Below are 14,065 nucleotides of genomic sequence, written 5' to 3' on the forward strand. Positions count from 1 at the left end.
GGCCTACATTTTTAAAAATGAAACATTTCCATAGTTTAAATTTTCTTATTATTGACCCCCTCTTTGAGTTCTGCTTCTTGTTTTATCTAGAAAATCAAAAGTAAATGGCTGTAGCTTGATTTGTTTACAACCACAGCGTTCTACTTTTTGTTTTGAGACGTTCTGCACAGATCCTGCACTTTCTATTGGAATGCCAACATTCTTCTGTGGGGTGTTGACTACAAAGTGGGGTGGTTTTTTGTTTTGTTTTTGTAATAAAACTAGTCTGAAGTTGTGTCCTTAAGGAAACTTGATTGAACAGTTCAGATCAAGAATTCTGAACTTTCTATATTTGTTCAACGCTGAAATAATTTGCCATCAGCTCAGGGTGCTTCTTGCTACATTACTGAGTTGATCTGATGTTCCAATGCTGCCAAAAGCTTCAAGATCCTCATTCTTTGCCTCCATTCACAAGCCAAATCCCATTCCCCTCCTTGGGTCACGAAAAACTCTGGATCCTTCAGTGAATATTTTTGTGTGGCTTTGTGAAATGAATTTCAGCAACGAATGGTCCAAAGAACCCTCCAGCAAGCTTAGAAAATGTGGTGCAGTGCACCAAGGGGGATGTGACCTGCAACAAGCTCTTCATTTGACATTGCATGTTACTGTGTGCAATTTTGCCATTAGATGCAAGTCTCTATTTCATAAGACAAACGTTTTCTTTACAAATAACCAAACAGATTGTCTAGATGCCTTTGTACATACAGAAAAAAAGCTTTGTTATCTTCTGCAGCCAGAAAAATATACACTGTGATTTAAGTGGAAAGTATTTATAATACTAAGTTATGAGGTAAGCAGATAGGGCAAAGAGGGATTTTTAGTTTGAGAAGTGAGAAACAGTGTACAGCAAAAATCCTAAATCTTCAAGGCTCCCAAGAACTGAGCACAGCAGAAGCAGTCAAGGCTTGGGTAAAGAAAAAGAGGGAGAAAATTTTCCATCTCCAGAAATAGATCCATCTTTCTGAGTGCCTGCCTAAATCACAACTCTGTAATTACGACAATTCTGCCCTTCAAAAATGAACATGCAAGAGCTGACCTGAAAAAAAACTGGACAGAACTTCCACCATCCTCTTGTATACATGCACATACTGAGGTTTAAGAAAAAAACAACCCCTTAAATGCTTCTTACAGTTGTTAATGAGACAATATGTCCCTTTCATCTTACTCTTCCCTCCTACAATATGTTATCTTAAATTCATATAACAAGACAACTTTTATCACAAATGGGGGGCAGAATGTTTATGCTCACAATTAGCATATTTATTATTCAAAACAGAAAAGAAAATTACTGTTGATAAAGTAATACAAATAAAGCAATAAAATATCCATATTCTCATAGATAGAATTTTCTAATAAGTCATTTAGCCTGTCAAACACAATGAACTGAAAAAAAGAATTATTGTGGTTAATCTCTCCAATCCAAATTATTTTTTTATTAAACTGGTCTTTTAAAAGGAGGTAGTACTTTACCTCCTATCAAGGATCAAATAATTGCCTGATTCCCTTACAACAAGTCTAGCTGCAAATGAAAAGCTCAACATTCCTCCCAAGGCCAGTTACAGATGGAAAAAAAAAGAAACAACATCCCTCCCACACACAACCCTACACCCAGGCTTAGTTCAAGTCCCAAATATTTCATAATTGTATCAACATTACCAAAAAACACTGCACAAAAGGTTATCATAAAATCTGACCAAAAGTTAGCTCAAAGACTCTTATCACACCCAAACTGAGAGAGTTAAGTTTATAAAACTTTAAATCCAGAACTTCACTCAAAGACTATAAATCTTATTTTTTAAATAGGCTAATAACATTCTTCATCTACTAAAACAGAGCAGCTGCTCTTAGTATCCTCGAGTCATAATATTAATACCCACTCCCTCAGTCTCAGCCTTGGCACAGAGAGAAGAAAATGTTATTGTAAAATGAACACTGCAAAAAATAGGACAAAGTATTTATTAGCTTCTTAATTATATTTTGGTTTTGTTGGTTTTTACTTGGTACACAAGAGGAACTTCTGGGTTTAGGTCCTATTTAAATATGACCACACATTCTCTATCTCCATCCACTTCCTCCATATTTAAAGAAATACATAAATATGAAACATTACTATTAAATCCTAGTCCACACATAATAGACTATTTTCCAGTGTAGAACATACAATACATTAAAGCAGCATCCTGAAGCCAGGCATATCAGTAGCACAAGTAAAAGTAAACAAGTTATTATTTGTTAAAAGTTTAAAAAAGCAATACAGGCCAATCTCCAACTCTTTAATTTAATTTCTGCTTTATATAAGTTGGTTGTTTACCTGCTAATGGCTTGTTCCTCATCTGTTATTCCAGTCTCCCTGAATGCCCTGTTTGATTCCTCCAAACTCAAGGCAATTGCCCTCTGAAGATCATCCTTATCATCTCCAGTGAGATCAATCACATCTGAAAAGCAAAACTATCTTTCTCAAAATTAAAAGTGAAACAGAATGAAAGGTAAGTCTTACTGTAGAGGAGAGAGCCCACGTGGATTGCTGAGCACCCTTCCAGTCCATCCCTCCTGTGCCCTAATGCTCTTCAGACCTCTAATCCTGCTAACAGCTCCCTTCTGCCTCCAAGCCAGATAAAAACCTCAGCAGCTCACTCTTGATATGACGAGCTGTAGTTCTCCTTGCTCCTAATGTTCTTAAGTTTCACAAAGCTATGGGACAAATTTAGGAATCCATGTTTTCTGAAAGCCTTCTTAAAGCAATATACTTAAATGCATTACTTCAGCTACTGAGATCAGCTGCTTCAGGGAACATGGGATGACGAGGAACTTCCTTAAAAAGGATACCTTAATTGAGCATATTTGATTTTTCCTCCTCATGAAGGAACATGAAATAGAGTTTTCCCAACACAGCCCCAATTTCTACAAATGTTTCTGCACCCTGGTGAGCCAAATACTTTCACACAGTTTCATAACAAGTGGGAGAGTTCCTTACTCAACCTGATTATTTTCTATCCTGTTTGTGCATTCCTTTTCTGAACGTATTTAAATTCGATTTCATCTACGGAAAGAATCACATCTCAACATGAAAAAAAAACCAAATACTGGAGACAAAATGAGAATCCATTCTTGGATACATGGGGAATACTGGATGGACTTCTGACTGAAAATATCTCTACTTCTGCCTTCTTCACCCACTCTTATTATACAGAGGATCGAAGACTGACATCCCCCATAAACTTCTTTATTTCCTGAGGGCAGCAACAACACCCTGCTCCCAATTCAGGTGGGATCCTACTACACAAATCATGTCCCCATCAGGCACAGCCAAGCTTTTAGAGTATCTAGAGCCTACAGGAATGTCCATCAGCTGCACAAGACCTTCAAAAAAGTCAAGGTCACTGGTTATCACCATTTAAAGGGTCAGAAGTCTCATTTTCCAAGTCAGACAGACAGAAAGAAAGTGTGAAAGGGACTTTTGCGTGCAAAATCAGACAGACACACACGTGGAGTGCACTGGCCGGTTTGAGTCTCCCTCTTCCATGGCAAATTTTACCCAGAGAGTTGTCTCCATCCTGGGGTTTGGCCATTAGAAGCTGAAAGGCTCTGGGAGAAAGATACAGATTTGAAACTGGCAATTGCTCACAATGCCCATCAGCATTTCTCCTTCCATAGGCCAACCCAATTACCCCAAAAAGCTTGCCTGTCTACACTCTTGACTTTTCTCCTGCATGGGCTGGCTCACTGTAGAGACTGTAGCTTCCCCTATTCCCTGGGCTTTCTTTTTTGAGATGCCCCTCATTGGATCAGAACAAAACACTGAACTTCATATACAAAAATCACTGCCATAGTCATGCATGAACAGAAAATGGGATGACCTGTCCTTGCAAAGAGCTGAAACCAGAAAGAAGTTGTAAAGGAACTTTTCTATTAAGACCAGCATCTTCAAAACCTAGTTTTAAACTCAGCCCTGCTTTCTCCAAGTAATGGTTGAACTTCTATTTTATTCACTGGGCCTTTAAAGGGAGCTCTCTACCTGCAGAGTACACTGGGCAATCTGTTGTGATCTGGAAGTATGGAAAAAAACTATTGCTATAAAAAGCAAAAAATTGGAAAAGGAAAAAAAAATTGCTATAAAGGAAGCACTTCCTAATTTTATTCTTAGGCAGCTCAGATCTTGCAGCGTAACAGAAGAGTACTTCAACTCAGATGTCTGAAATTCTCCTTCAGAAGTACTAAAGCAATTACAACCACCACCAGCAGAAGTCTCCCCCAGAGAAGTTTTGAAAAATATGCTACCATGCTGAGAACAACATAATTTAGGTGAAAATACCACTGCACAGCCTGGGTCACACGCAAACCTGGCTCTGTCATACACCTGACAGCAAGAGACTAGAAAGGTTGGCAGAATGAGAGGATCCCCTCACCATACACACACACACTACCTATCATGCTCTAAAATGTGGTTCTTGTGTTGTATTTTCTACACATGGACAAAGAGCCACACAAAACACCTCATCTTCCCTGGAGCCAAGCTGTATTTCTCAAAGTACAAATAATGGTCACAACCCAGCACCCACACATGCTGATGGACACGTATGGGATTGATCTGGTCACTTCCTTACAGTGAGTAATGCTCCTTGAGCAACCCTCAAATCAGCTAAGAGTGATGACATTTTTATATGACAATAAAGGAAGTTAGATTAAGAAGTCAGCTTCTCTATATGGGGACTATTTTCTAGAAAAGAGCTCTTAATATAGGTGAAAATTATGTATTTAATAAAACCTGACCTGTTATATAAAAATCCATCTGGATCAACTCCAACATACACTGCCATTAAAATATTCAACAGTTTTGCTCTAATTTTTATTAATCTAAACCACCACCTTACGTGTTTATAAGTTTATTATCATTCATACTACCAGCAATTACATTATTTTAACATTAAAACCCCAAATCTTTACTTCCATTTGCTTTCCAAAAGCAGATGAGCCAAAAGGCTTTGTTTTGGCATGCAAGGGTTTTGGAGCAGACACTATAAGATTCTCTTTAAAAATGTTCTATTCATACATTGCTCTGCATGAAAAAAAAACAATAGAGTGAATACATGCTGCCAGATATTACCACTACACATGAGTGGTACAATTGATTCATGGGTTCACCTGACATAATTTATGTCAAAAAATACATTTAAAAATATCAGCTCATTCATGGTAACCTACTTCATGCAAGCTTTTAGTTCATAGCAAATGTAAAATAGAAATGGTTTTGACATTTAAGCTAATGTATTTACAGCTGACATAGTAACTCATTAAGCTGCAACACTTCAAAAATAAAAATAATAATAAAATATATATATGTGTGTGTGTGTGTATATATATATATATATATATATATATAACCTTGTCCCCACATTTTGCATTCCTGTCTGATGGTTATAACAGCATATATATAATACATAAAATTCATGTAGTTTTATTTTTTTTCTCATTTTTGTTTTAAATTATCTTCATGTTTTATAAATTCTTGCATGGGGATGTTAATGTTACAGCTACTAGAACTCATTCATAAAACAGAGCTGCTGAAGTTTCTTATCTGACCAACAGATTTCTCTGTTTTAAGTGCAAGTTTGAACAGAAACAAGAAAGATTACTTTTATTCAAAGTTTTATCAGACACACAAGTTTTTTATGTGATAGGCTGACAGATGTATTTCATAAAAGTGTAAGAGTAATGCCACTTATCCAAATTCAGTTACCTGATTTTAATTTACACATGCCAGTTTTGTAATATTCCTCTCATTTAGCCCACAGAACACTTCAGTTCACACTGGCTCATCTTCATAAAGGTACTTATTACATTAATGTGAAATAGCCTTAGAAAATGCAAACATTTTTAACCAGGCCATGACTAGTAAATCAAGTTTGCTTATGAAAAGATTCTCCATGAGTGAAGAAACTTCTCATCAACATAGTCTGGCTTAGTGCATGTGTGTTTATTCAACTAAAATTGACATTCATAATTAATCATCTGTTTTACTAAGAAATGTATTCTTGGTTTACATTATTGCTATATAATAATGTGTCCTTCTGATACATAAGATTCAGAGAGTTTTACATCATTTGTAATTCTACAAAACAATTTTAAGCTGTATATTGAAATTTGGGACAAATATACTAGTGTATGTATAATAAATACGCACACTATTTATCCTCATAGAACTTCCTTTTTTAAAAACTCTTTTTAATCTGTTTACTAAGGAAGTTTCTATCATCATTTAAATAAATGGTTCTTACTTTATTATTGCCTAGGTCATTAAAATAATTACTGTGTTGTTGACTTGGCACTTATACGATGAGGAGGCAGAGAGTAGGAACTTCAAACTTAAGTAGGCTGGGAAATTCAGCATGAGGGACAAAACAGAAGCAGCAATTGAACTCAGGGACAGGCAATAAACATCCACAGTGATGCAACAACGGGAACAGGGAGAGAAAAAATGAAAGGGTAGCCTTGATGGGTTCAACAGAGTAGTGCCAAGTATGAAAATCCAGCAGCAAGATTCCAACTTCAACACATCAACAGTATAAAAAATTTTAAAAGAACCTTGAGACTACATCTGGTTTATTTATTACAAGCAGAGCTAAGCAAGATTCTATATACTGCCATCTATTCTGTGATGTTAATTCACAGTGGTCTCAGGCTCCTAACATCAAGATTTAAAGGCATTTAGGTGGCTGTATATGCCAATTTTGGTTAAAACTGGATGGGAGGAGAGCACCCAGCACCCCTGGAGCAATTCAGCCAACTCAAACTGCTATAATGGTGCAGGAGCTTGTAAATTCTGGCCACCAGTCTCGCACAGCTTCCTCATCTCAGCTGTATTTACAACACCTTAAACTGACGACTCTCACACTGTTGGGGAAGGAGGGAGGTAATCATGGCACAAAGCAACAAGTAAATTTGTAAGATGAAAAGAGGACTTCAAGGTAAAAGACTCCTGACATTTTCAAGCAGGGACTTTGACATACCAAGCTGGCAAAACTCCCAGGAACCTGGATGGACATGACACAAATAATCCTTGAAACAGAAGGAAATGTCATGAAGACACATAGCAATGGCTGAGTTAGGCAAGGTGATGGAAGAAGATACTGTCATATTCTACTCACAGAAACAATAAATGAACAGCTAGAGAATGAGGACTAGGACTTGTGCCAAGAAGGAGCTACAGCCAACTCATGCTCAATCTGCAATTTACATCATCACAGCACTGAAGAAAATAGAAAGTGTTACATTTCTGTCAGAGTACTACGTGGATATTTATAGAGATTCACCTGTTTTTCTTAAGAACTAAGCTGATGTCTTCATTATTGTTTCAAGTGCCACAGGTCAGAAAGAAACATACTAAAGAAGGCCTAGATGAGAAGAAAAAAATGACAATAGGTGCAGGAAGTGAATCTAAATAACTCAAAAGGAATTTAGGCTGTTTTGTTTAGATCTGAGATAAGTCTCTTGATACAGTGTCTTCAAGTATCTTCTTTGAGCACTTCATCTGAGATGAAAGGAATGAAGTGTACTATAATTTCCACAGGGGGCACACAACGAGTAAAGGACTTAACCTGAAGCAAAAGGGATTTAGGCAAGACACTAGGAGTCTAAAAGCAGGGACAGTGAAGTTGAAAAGAAATTACCCTATAAACTTTTCAGAGTCTCTAGAACGGAAGAGTAAGAAATGTTTAATAAACACCACTTCAGAAGGATTTAGGTACCATTGAGTTTAAACTCTGCTTCAGTGGAAAGGGCTGACTGAGTAACTTCTGAAACATATGCAAAGGCTCAAAGTAAGAATAGGAAGATATAAAAAGCCAAAGCTGTGAAGTCTACAATCCTGGAATTGCTGTGTGTAGCATTTCTTGATTACACTGTAACATGCCCTTATAAAAAGGCTTGAAATCTTTTGTTTTGGCTATAGAATGTGCAATTGTGAAGACTAGTAATTCAGTTCTAATGAAAAATAACTGAGTTTTCAAAAGAAGGGAAGGAGAGAATTTGTCCTGACAGCTGTTTCATTGGAACACAACTTCCAAAACTGATCTCTTCATTCCGTTCCTTCCTTTAACCCTGGGTTCTTCAAGTCCCTTCAATAATAAGAAGAAAATGGATACATTTTTAGCAATCCAGCAGTCCTGTTGCGCAGCCATAGATGAAACTACACAAAATTACTTCAAATGGGAATAAAAAGGTTTCTAGAGAAATAAATAAAGTGAAAATATTTAGAAGTACTACTATTTTTTTCTTTAAGTACCATGCCTAGGATTTCTTCTACCAAGTGGAACGTTAAAATTACCTTAGACTAAAAGGTGTGCATCTGTACATTGCAAGCCTAATGCTTAAGCACTTTCTCCTCACAGAGTGCAAGAAGGAAAAATATGTCAAAATGTTAAAACCACCTTTGCAAAAGGATCAGATCAAGCTTGTATCACTGTTGATGTGAAAATACTACATTTGCAGGTGCTTGCACATACCATTTTGAGCAGACAAAAAGGCAAGCACCATGACTAACACTAATTGTGCAAGTCAGTCTTTGTTTAACAGATGGAGTAGATTTCATGAAAACCTATTATTTTTTTTGCAGCTACTAAAATGTTGCATTTGGTAATAAGGTAGACCAAGTTTCCTTATACCTCCTACCGCCCAGGATACAACTCTCAAACCATTTATGGCCACTGTCACTTTTGGAAGAGACAGTGCACAATACTGGCTGTTAAGGTACACATTAACATTTTTATTTTACCCTTTAACTAAGTAACCATGTCAAAGAAATGTAGTCAGTCAAGCTCACAGAACACACCCAATCTATCTTTATGCAAGGAACACATTCAATAGCCTTTGTAAATGGCTGGAGGTTTTCTGTAGCATAAAAGACAGCTCTGGTATTTATCCGTGACTCTTTCATTCCCAGTTTGGATGCTTTAACTTGTCAGCACCACAAAGCACGGTGACTCTTAACATCCCATGTTCCAAATGCACAGAGGTAGTTAAGCAGTAAGGAACAGTAAGGCTGAGTTATAATTAATTCATGTAATTATACCTCTGTGGGATAATAAAGAGAGTCAAATTTGAGAGACAAGATCCTGTCAGCAACTCAGCATAGCCACTGAGAACTGCTAGAAAATGATCTTTTATAGAAGGGAACGCTGATGGTCAAAGCCATCTGCTGAAGGTTTTCCATCCTGCACCCACCCTTCCATTCTCTCCTCAAGTCTTTCACACTCCCTTACATGACAGTGTTTACTAACACAAGGCCCTGAGACTTGGCCTTTTTGGTGCACTGCATTTTTTTAAATCCAGAATCCAAAAAATTAGAGCCAAGCACATTACAAGGAAAGTGTAGGTTTCTTCCAGTAGCATTCACTAGATCTCTACAGGAACCTGGAGGGGGTGATCACACTGGTTTAGGCTTTTGTTCTGCTGTAGATGTTCAGTTCTTGCCTTCCAAGTCCTCCAATGATGAAAAGTTCAAAGATGCCTTTATCTTATAATGTGTTTTAAGTCCAACTAAAACAGTGAAGAGAGACCAAGGGCTCTCATCTTTGTTGGCAGTGAGGACCTGACCAAACACTAAAGATGCTAAAAAAAATAAATTTAAAAACCTACTTTTCCCACAGCAGCTGGTGTTCCTTGATCACTGACTTGTCATGCTCTGTAAGGAATCTGCCTTCAGCCCTCCAGAAAAGAGAAGAGCATCCTGAAATTCACCTTGGAATATACAACTCACAACCTATTCTTCTAGTTTGACCATCTGCCATAGGTAATGTGGGCTCTTGCAGGTTTGATCCATATTCCTTAGCCTCATTTCTTCAGTAAGGTTGTACAGCAAATGACAGCAAAACTAAATACTTCTATTAATGGGATTGCTATTAAATCTAATTAAACACAGACTCCAGGAGAATCCAGCTTACTATTCTGCTGCCATAGTAGGTTGTCAGTACTACAAACTATAACACAGTGGTGAGTTTGTTCTTAATAGTCTTCATTTCCTCAATGGCAATTTTCTGATGCTGGAAACTAAATACATGGGGAAAGTTGTGTATGTTTTCTTTCCAAAGGAGTGAAAAGAAAAAACACACAAAAACCCCAAGCCACCCACCACAACTTAGTGCATGGATAACAGAACTACCTATAATGAACTCAGGACATTTTTTATAGGGTTTCTAATAAACCAAGGATTTAAATGCAGTTTTCAGATTGAACATGCTGAGAATAAACTCATCTCTAAAAAAAACAACAAAAAAAAAAGTTTAAAAAGTTCATGTCAAGGTTCTACAGACAAAATATAATTGTACAATTGATAAGGAAACCTAACTCAACTTCTTTACATTGAAGCCATCATGAGCAACACAAAGGGGGAAAAAATCCTACTGCAGGAGGCACTTAATAATTCTACTTGCTTAATAAAATCTCCATAGATGTACTACATATAGGGCCAAAGAACTGATATATAATTAAAATATTCTCCATCTGCATTGCAAATGATGTAAAGTAACTATCGCATCAAGAACTTGGATTTTACAGATATCAATCCCACTACAAAACTTCCTTTGACTTTTACTTCTATGTAATTTCCTATATTTATCTGCAGAACACATTTTTTTCTCCCCATAAAAATAACTATACACTAAAGCAGAAGATTAGAGTCTGCAAGACTTAGAGAAATACAGGTTGTGGGACCTCGTGTATCAACTAAAAAAAATTGTGTAAAATCAGGTATATTTACTGCTGATTTCATATACAAAATACCTATTCTTTTAGTACAAAATCCACACTTAACCTCCCACTTCTCCCTTTGAGAAAGTCATTCCTGTCAGGGAGAAGATACTCTTAAGGATATTAAGCTTTAGCATATTAAGACAAACAATGAAAGACTCCTCTCCAATTTTGTTTTGACAGAGGATTACCCAGATTTTGCCTTAAACTATTTACTGCATGACCCCAAAATAAAAACTGTAATATGGGGGGGAATAAAAGGAAAAAAAAAATGGAAAGCCCAGCTATTCCTTTTGATCTGTACCATAAATACATGTAAAAGTAATGCCTAAAGGTAGTTAAAATTAAAAAAAAACCAAAAAAACCCAAAAAACCCAAACCACCACCAAAAACCCCAACCCAAACCACCAAAAAAACCCCCACCCCAACACAAACACAAAAAAAAACAAATAAGAAAAGAGAGAATACATAATAATAGAAGAATTGATAAATAAGAATTATCTGCAGATTAACAGTTATGTCACAGGCAAGATTCTATTTCTCATGCCTTTAAACTAAACTTATGAAAAGAAAAAATACCTACTGGTGTCTGCCTGGCTGCCCACACTGATGTATCTGTCATTCCCAGGAAGGGCTGTTTGGTAGTAAGTTGCCTCCTCTAGCTGGGGAACCTTGGCATTCTTTGCAGTGAGAAAAGCCACAGCCAACTCCAGATTACCATTGCTGTCCTTTAAGCACAAAAAAAAACCAAGAAGTGAGAGTTCCCTCATTCTCTTTTTAATTTTTCTTAAAAGCAGTGCATGATTAGCAACTTCAAATCAATAGCCATTGTACTGTCAGGTAAAATACTGACTTGAAAAGAAAGTGTGCAAACTTGTCATATTGTGCATATTATTTTTAACCAAAATAAAGATAAAACATCTTATAAAAAAACTGTTTTGGTGGAGTTTCACTTATTTCAGGACAGACAAAAAAAAGTCTTGTAGTGTAGGTCAGCCTCTCAACAAACATAACCAGCACATTCACTGGAGTCAGACTTCAACAGGAGTCAGATGAATTCTTCTGAAAATATAGTTCCATCTTTACAGTCAGAGATCCTGCATCTTGAAAACCAGCTGTGCACATGTCTTATGCTAACAACAGCTACCTGTTTTTGTTAGATGTATTTTTTAATTTAAATTATTAAATCCTCATTTACCATGTATAAATGGCTAAAAAGTTCTGTTTGAGGAAGAAAAAGCATTTTTTAAATTTTTATATATATTTATGTATATGGAAACAGAATGCAGAGAGATCTGCCATTTTTTACTTGCATTGAAGAACTCTTCTGTGCTGTGCAATAAATTACAATGGTTGAAAAAACATCGAAACAATATCCAATTAGCAAAGGTTGGCAAGTTCAAGCAGAATTCTTCATTCTACACAGTGAGCAAGGCCTGTGCATGATAGAAAACAGCCACACCTTGACAAGAAAATACCACTTGGTTCCTCAGCAGCTGACAATCTGTAATAGCACCAATTTATCCCAGAACAATTCACACAAAGGTTATAGGCAAGTTTAACATTCCTGTCTTTTCATTTTTGAAGATTTGATTAATTTTTTGGTCAGTACCAAAAGAGAACAAGACTCTTATAAAGGGAAAAGACCATCATTATTAGCTTTTTTCCCCCCTGAAATAAATTCAAGCTGGGAAGGGAGAAAGGAAGGAAGGGAAAGAAGGAAAGGAAGAGAAGGAGAGGAGTGAGAAAGGGTGGGATTTATGGCTTTCACTGTAAGTTAAGATGCATTCAGGTGCATTCAGCTACAAGTCAGTTATCTTACCTTCAGTGCCTGCTGTAGTACCTGGATGTCATTGATACCAGTGATCTCCCTCAGCTGATTTAAAAATGTTTGCTGGTGCTAAAAAAAAACAAAACAGATCATTGAAACAAGATTGGAGTCAAATAACAGGAAAACCAATTCTTAACAGAATACATTCCTCCACAAATATTAAAGGCATGTCCATATGAGGTTTATGTACCACAAAGGGGCAGAACCTTCATTACTCGAGTTTCTCTTAGTTTCTGCAATTTGGGAAATTTTGATTCCCAAATGTAATGGTTTTGCATTTTGCTTGGTTTTGGATTTTTTTAAACAAAAAAAAATGGGTAAGCTTATGCAACATGGGTTTAAGAAGCCTATGTAAAGCCACAATTGGCCCTTCTAAACAAATAAAACTCCACAGCTTTGGTCTCCAAAGACAGGAGTGGAAATAGTTGACTGAATTCCCACCAAAACCAACTTATTTAACTCCCAGTTATTCTCAACCCCATTATTTCCTTAACATAAATAATTCCCAGTAATTCCAACCACAAAACCAGGAAATTCAACTTTGCTGATCACTGAGGTGTTTCAAGAGAAATGCTATAAAAACTCTAAACAAAACAAATTTCTTGACACTGAAACAGAACTTTAGGAATCCATCCAAACTGCCTTCCTAGACCAATTGATTCCAACTCTCCCAAATTACCTAAGTCAGTACCCATCACTGAGTTTAAAGCAACATTTGGAACTAGAAAAAGAGGTTCTGGGACTCTTAAATATTCACTCCATAACAATTTTGAGGCTTGATTTTCCTTCATTTAAATAAAAATCTGGCCACACCCCTGCTTAGAGCCAATAGATGATTCACTCTGCTCATGCTCAGCTATCCCATCACAGAAGCAAAAGGCAGGCACTAAGCTGGAACAATCCTTGAACTCCTGTTAACCATTAAAAGCATCTTAACCATTAAAACCATGAAAACACAGAGCACTGACCATTGTTCCATACTAACAAATTAAATTGTTCCTCTGGCAGATGGGAAATGGAGAAAAAATATTTGCAAGCATTTTTTCTTTTTTATTCTTTGCCCACCACATCCTGAGATCAAAACAGTAATTTCATCTATGAAAGAGAAAATTTTTGTAAAGTACAGGGTTCTGTTTGCATGATAAAAGGCATATTTCTGATCAGGAACAAATAAACATTCTCCTGCTACTCCAAATTCATTTCAAAATAACAACTATAATTGTCTTGCGACTACTTCTGAAATACTTATTTTTAAACTGAATTATCTGGAATCAAATATTCAAATACCCTTATTCTTCCCTTATCACTGCTTTGTATAGAGGAGGAAATTAAGATCTGCATGAATGCTGAATTCCCCAGTGAGAAATTAACCTGGCAGGCACTACTTCATGCCCTAATAAGTTGAAATAGAAGGCGTATCATTCAGGATGTTTATGAATTACATACACAATC

At 36.5% G+C, this 14,065-nt stretch overlaps 1 protein-coding gene across 2 annotated transcripts in view; it reads right to left on the reverse strand.

Moving 5' to 3' along the window:
* The window catches only part of USP25 (ubiquitin specific peptidase 25), a 69,284-nt gene extending 56,602 nt beyond the window's left edge, over nt 1–12,682 (reverse strand). For both annotated transcript variants that reach the window (XM_033518447.1, XM_033518444.1), the window contains exons 1-3: nt 12,605–12,682; nt 11,366–11,510; nt 2,351–2,474 (exon numbers count right to left, since the gene is read on the reverse strand). The gene's annotated coding sequence lies outside the window, so the exon portion shown is untranslated. The remainder of the gene's footprint in view (nt 1–2,350; nt 2,475–11,365; nt 11,511–12,604) is intronic.
* Between the last annotated feature and the right edge of the window lie 1,383 nt (nt 12,683–14,065).

The sequence above is a fragment of the Parus major genome, chromosome 1 (assembly GCF_001522545.3).
Source record: "Parus major isolate Abel chromosome 1, Parus_major1.1, whole genome shotgun sequence".
Lineage (NCBI taxonomy): Eukaryota > Metazoa > Chordata > Aves > Passeriformes > Paridae > Parus > Parus major.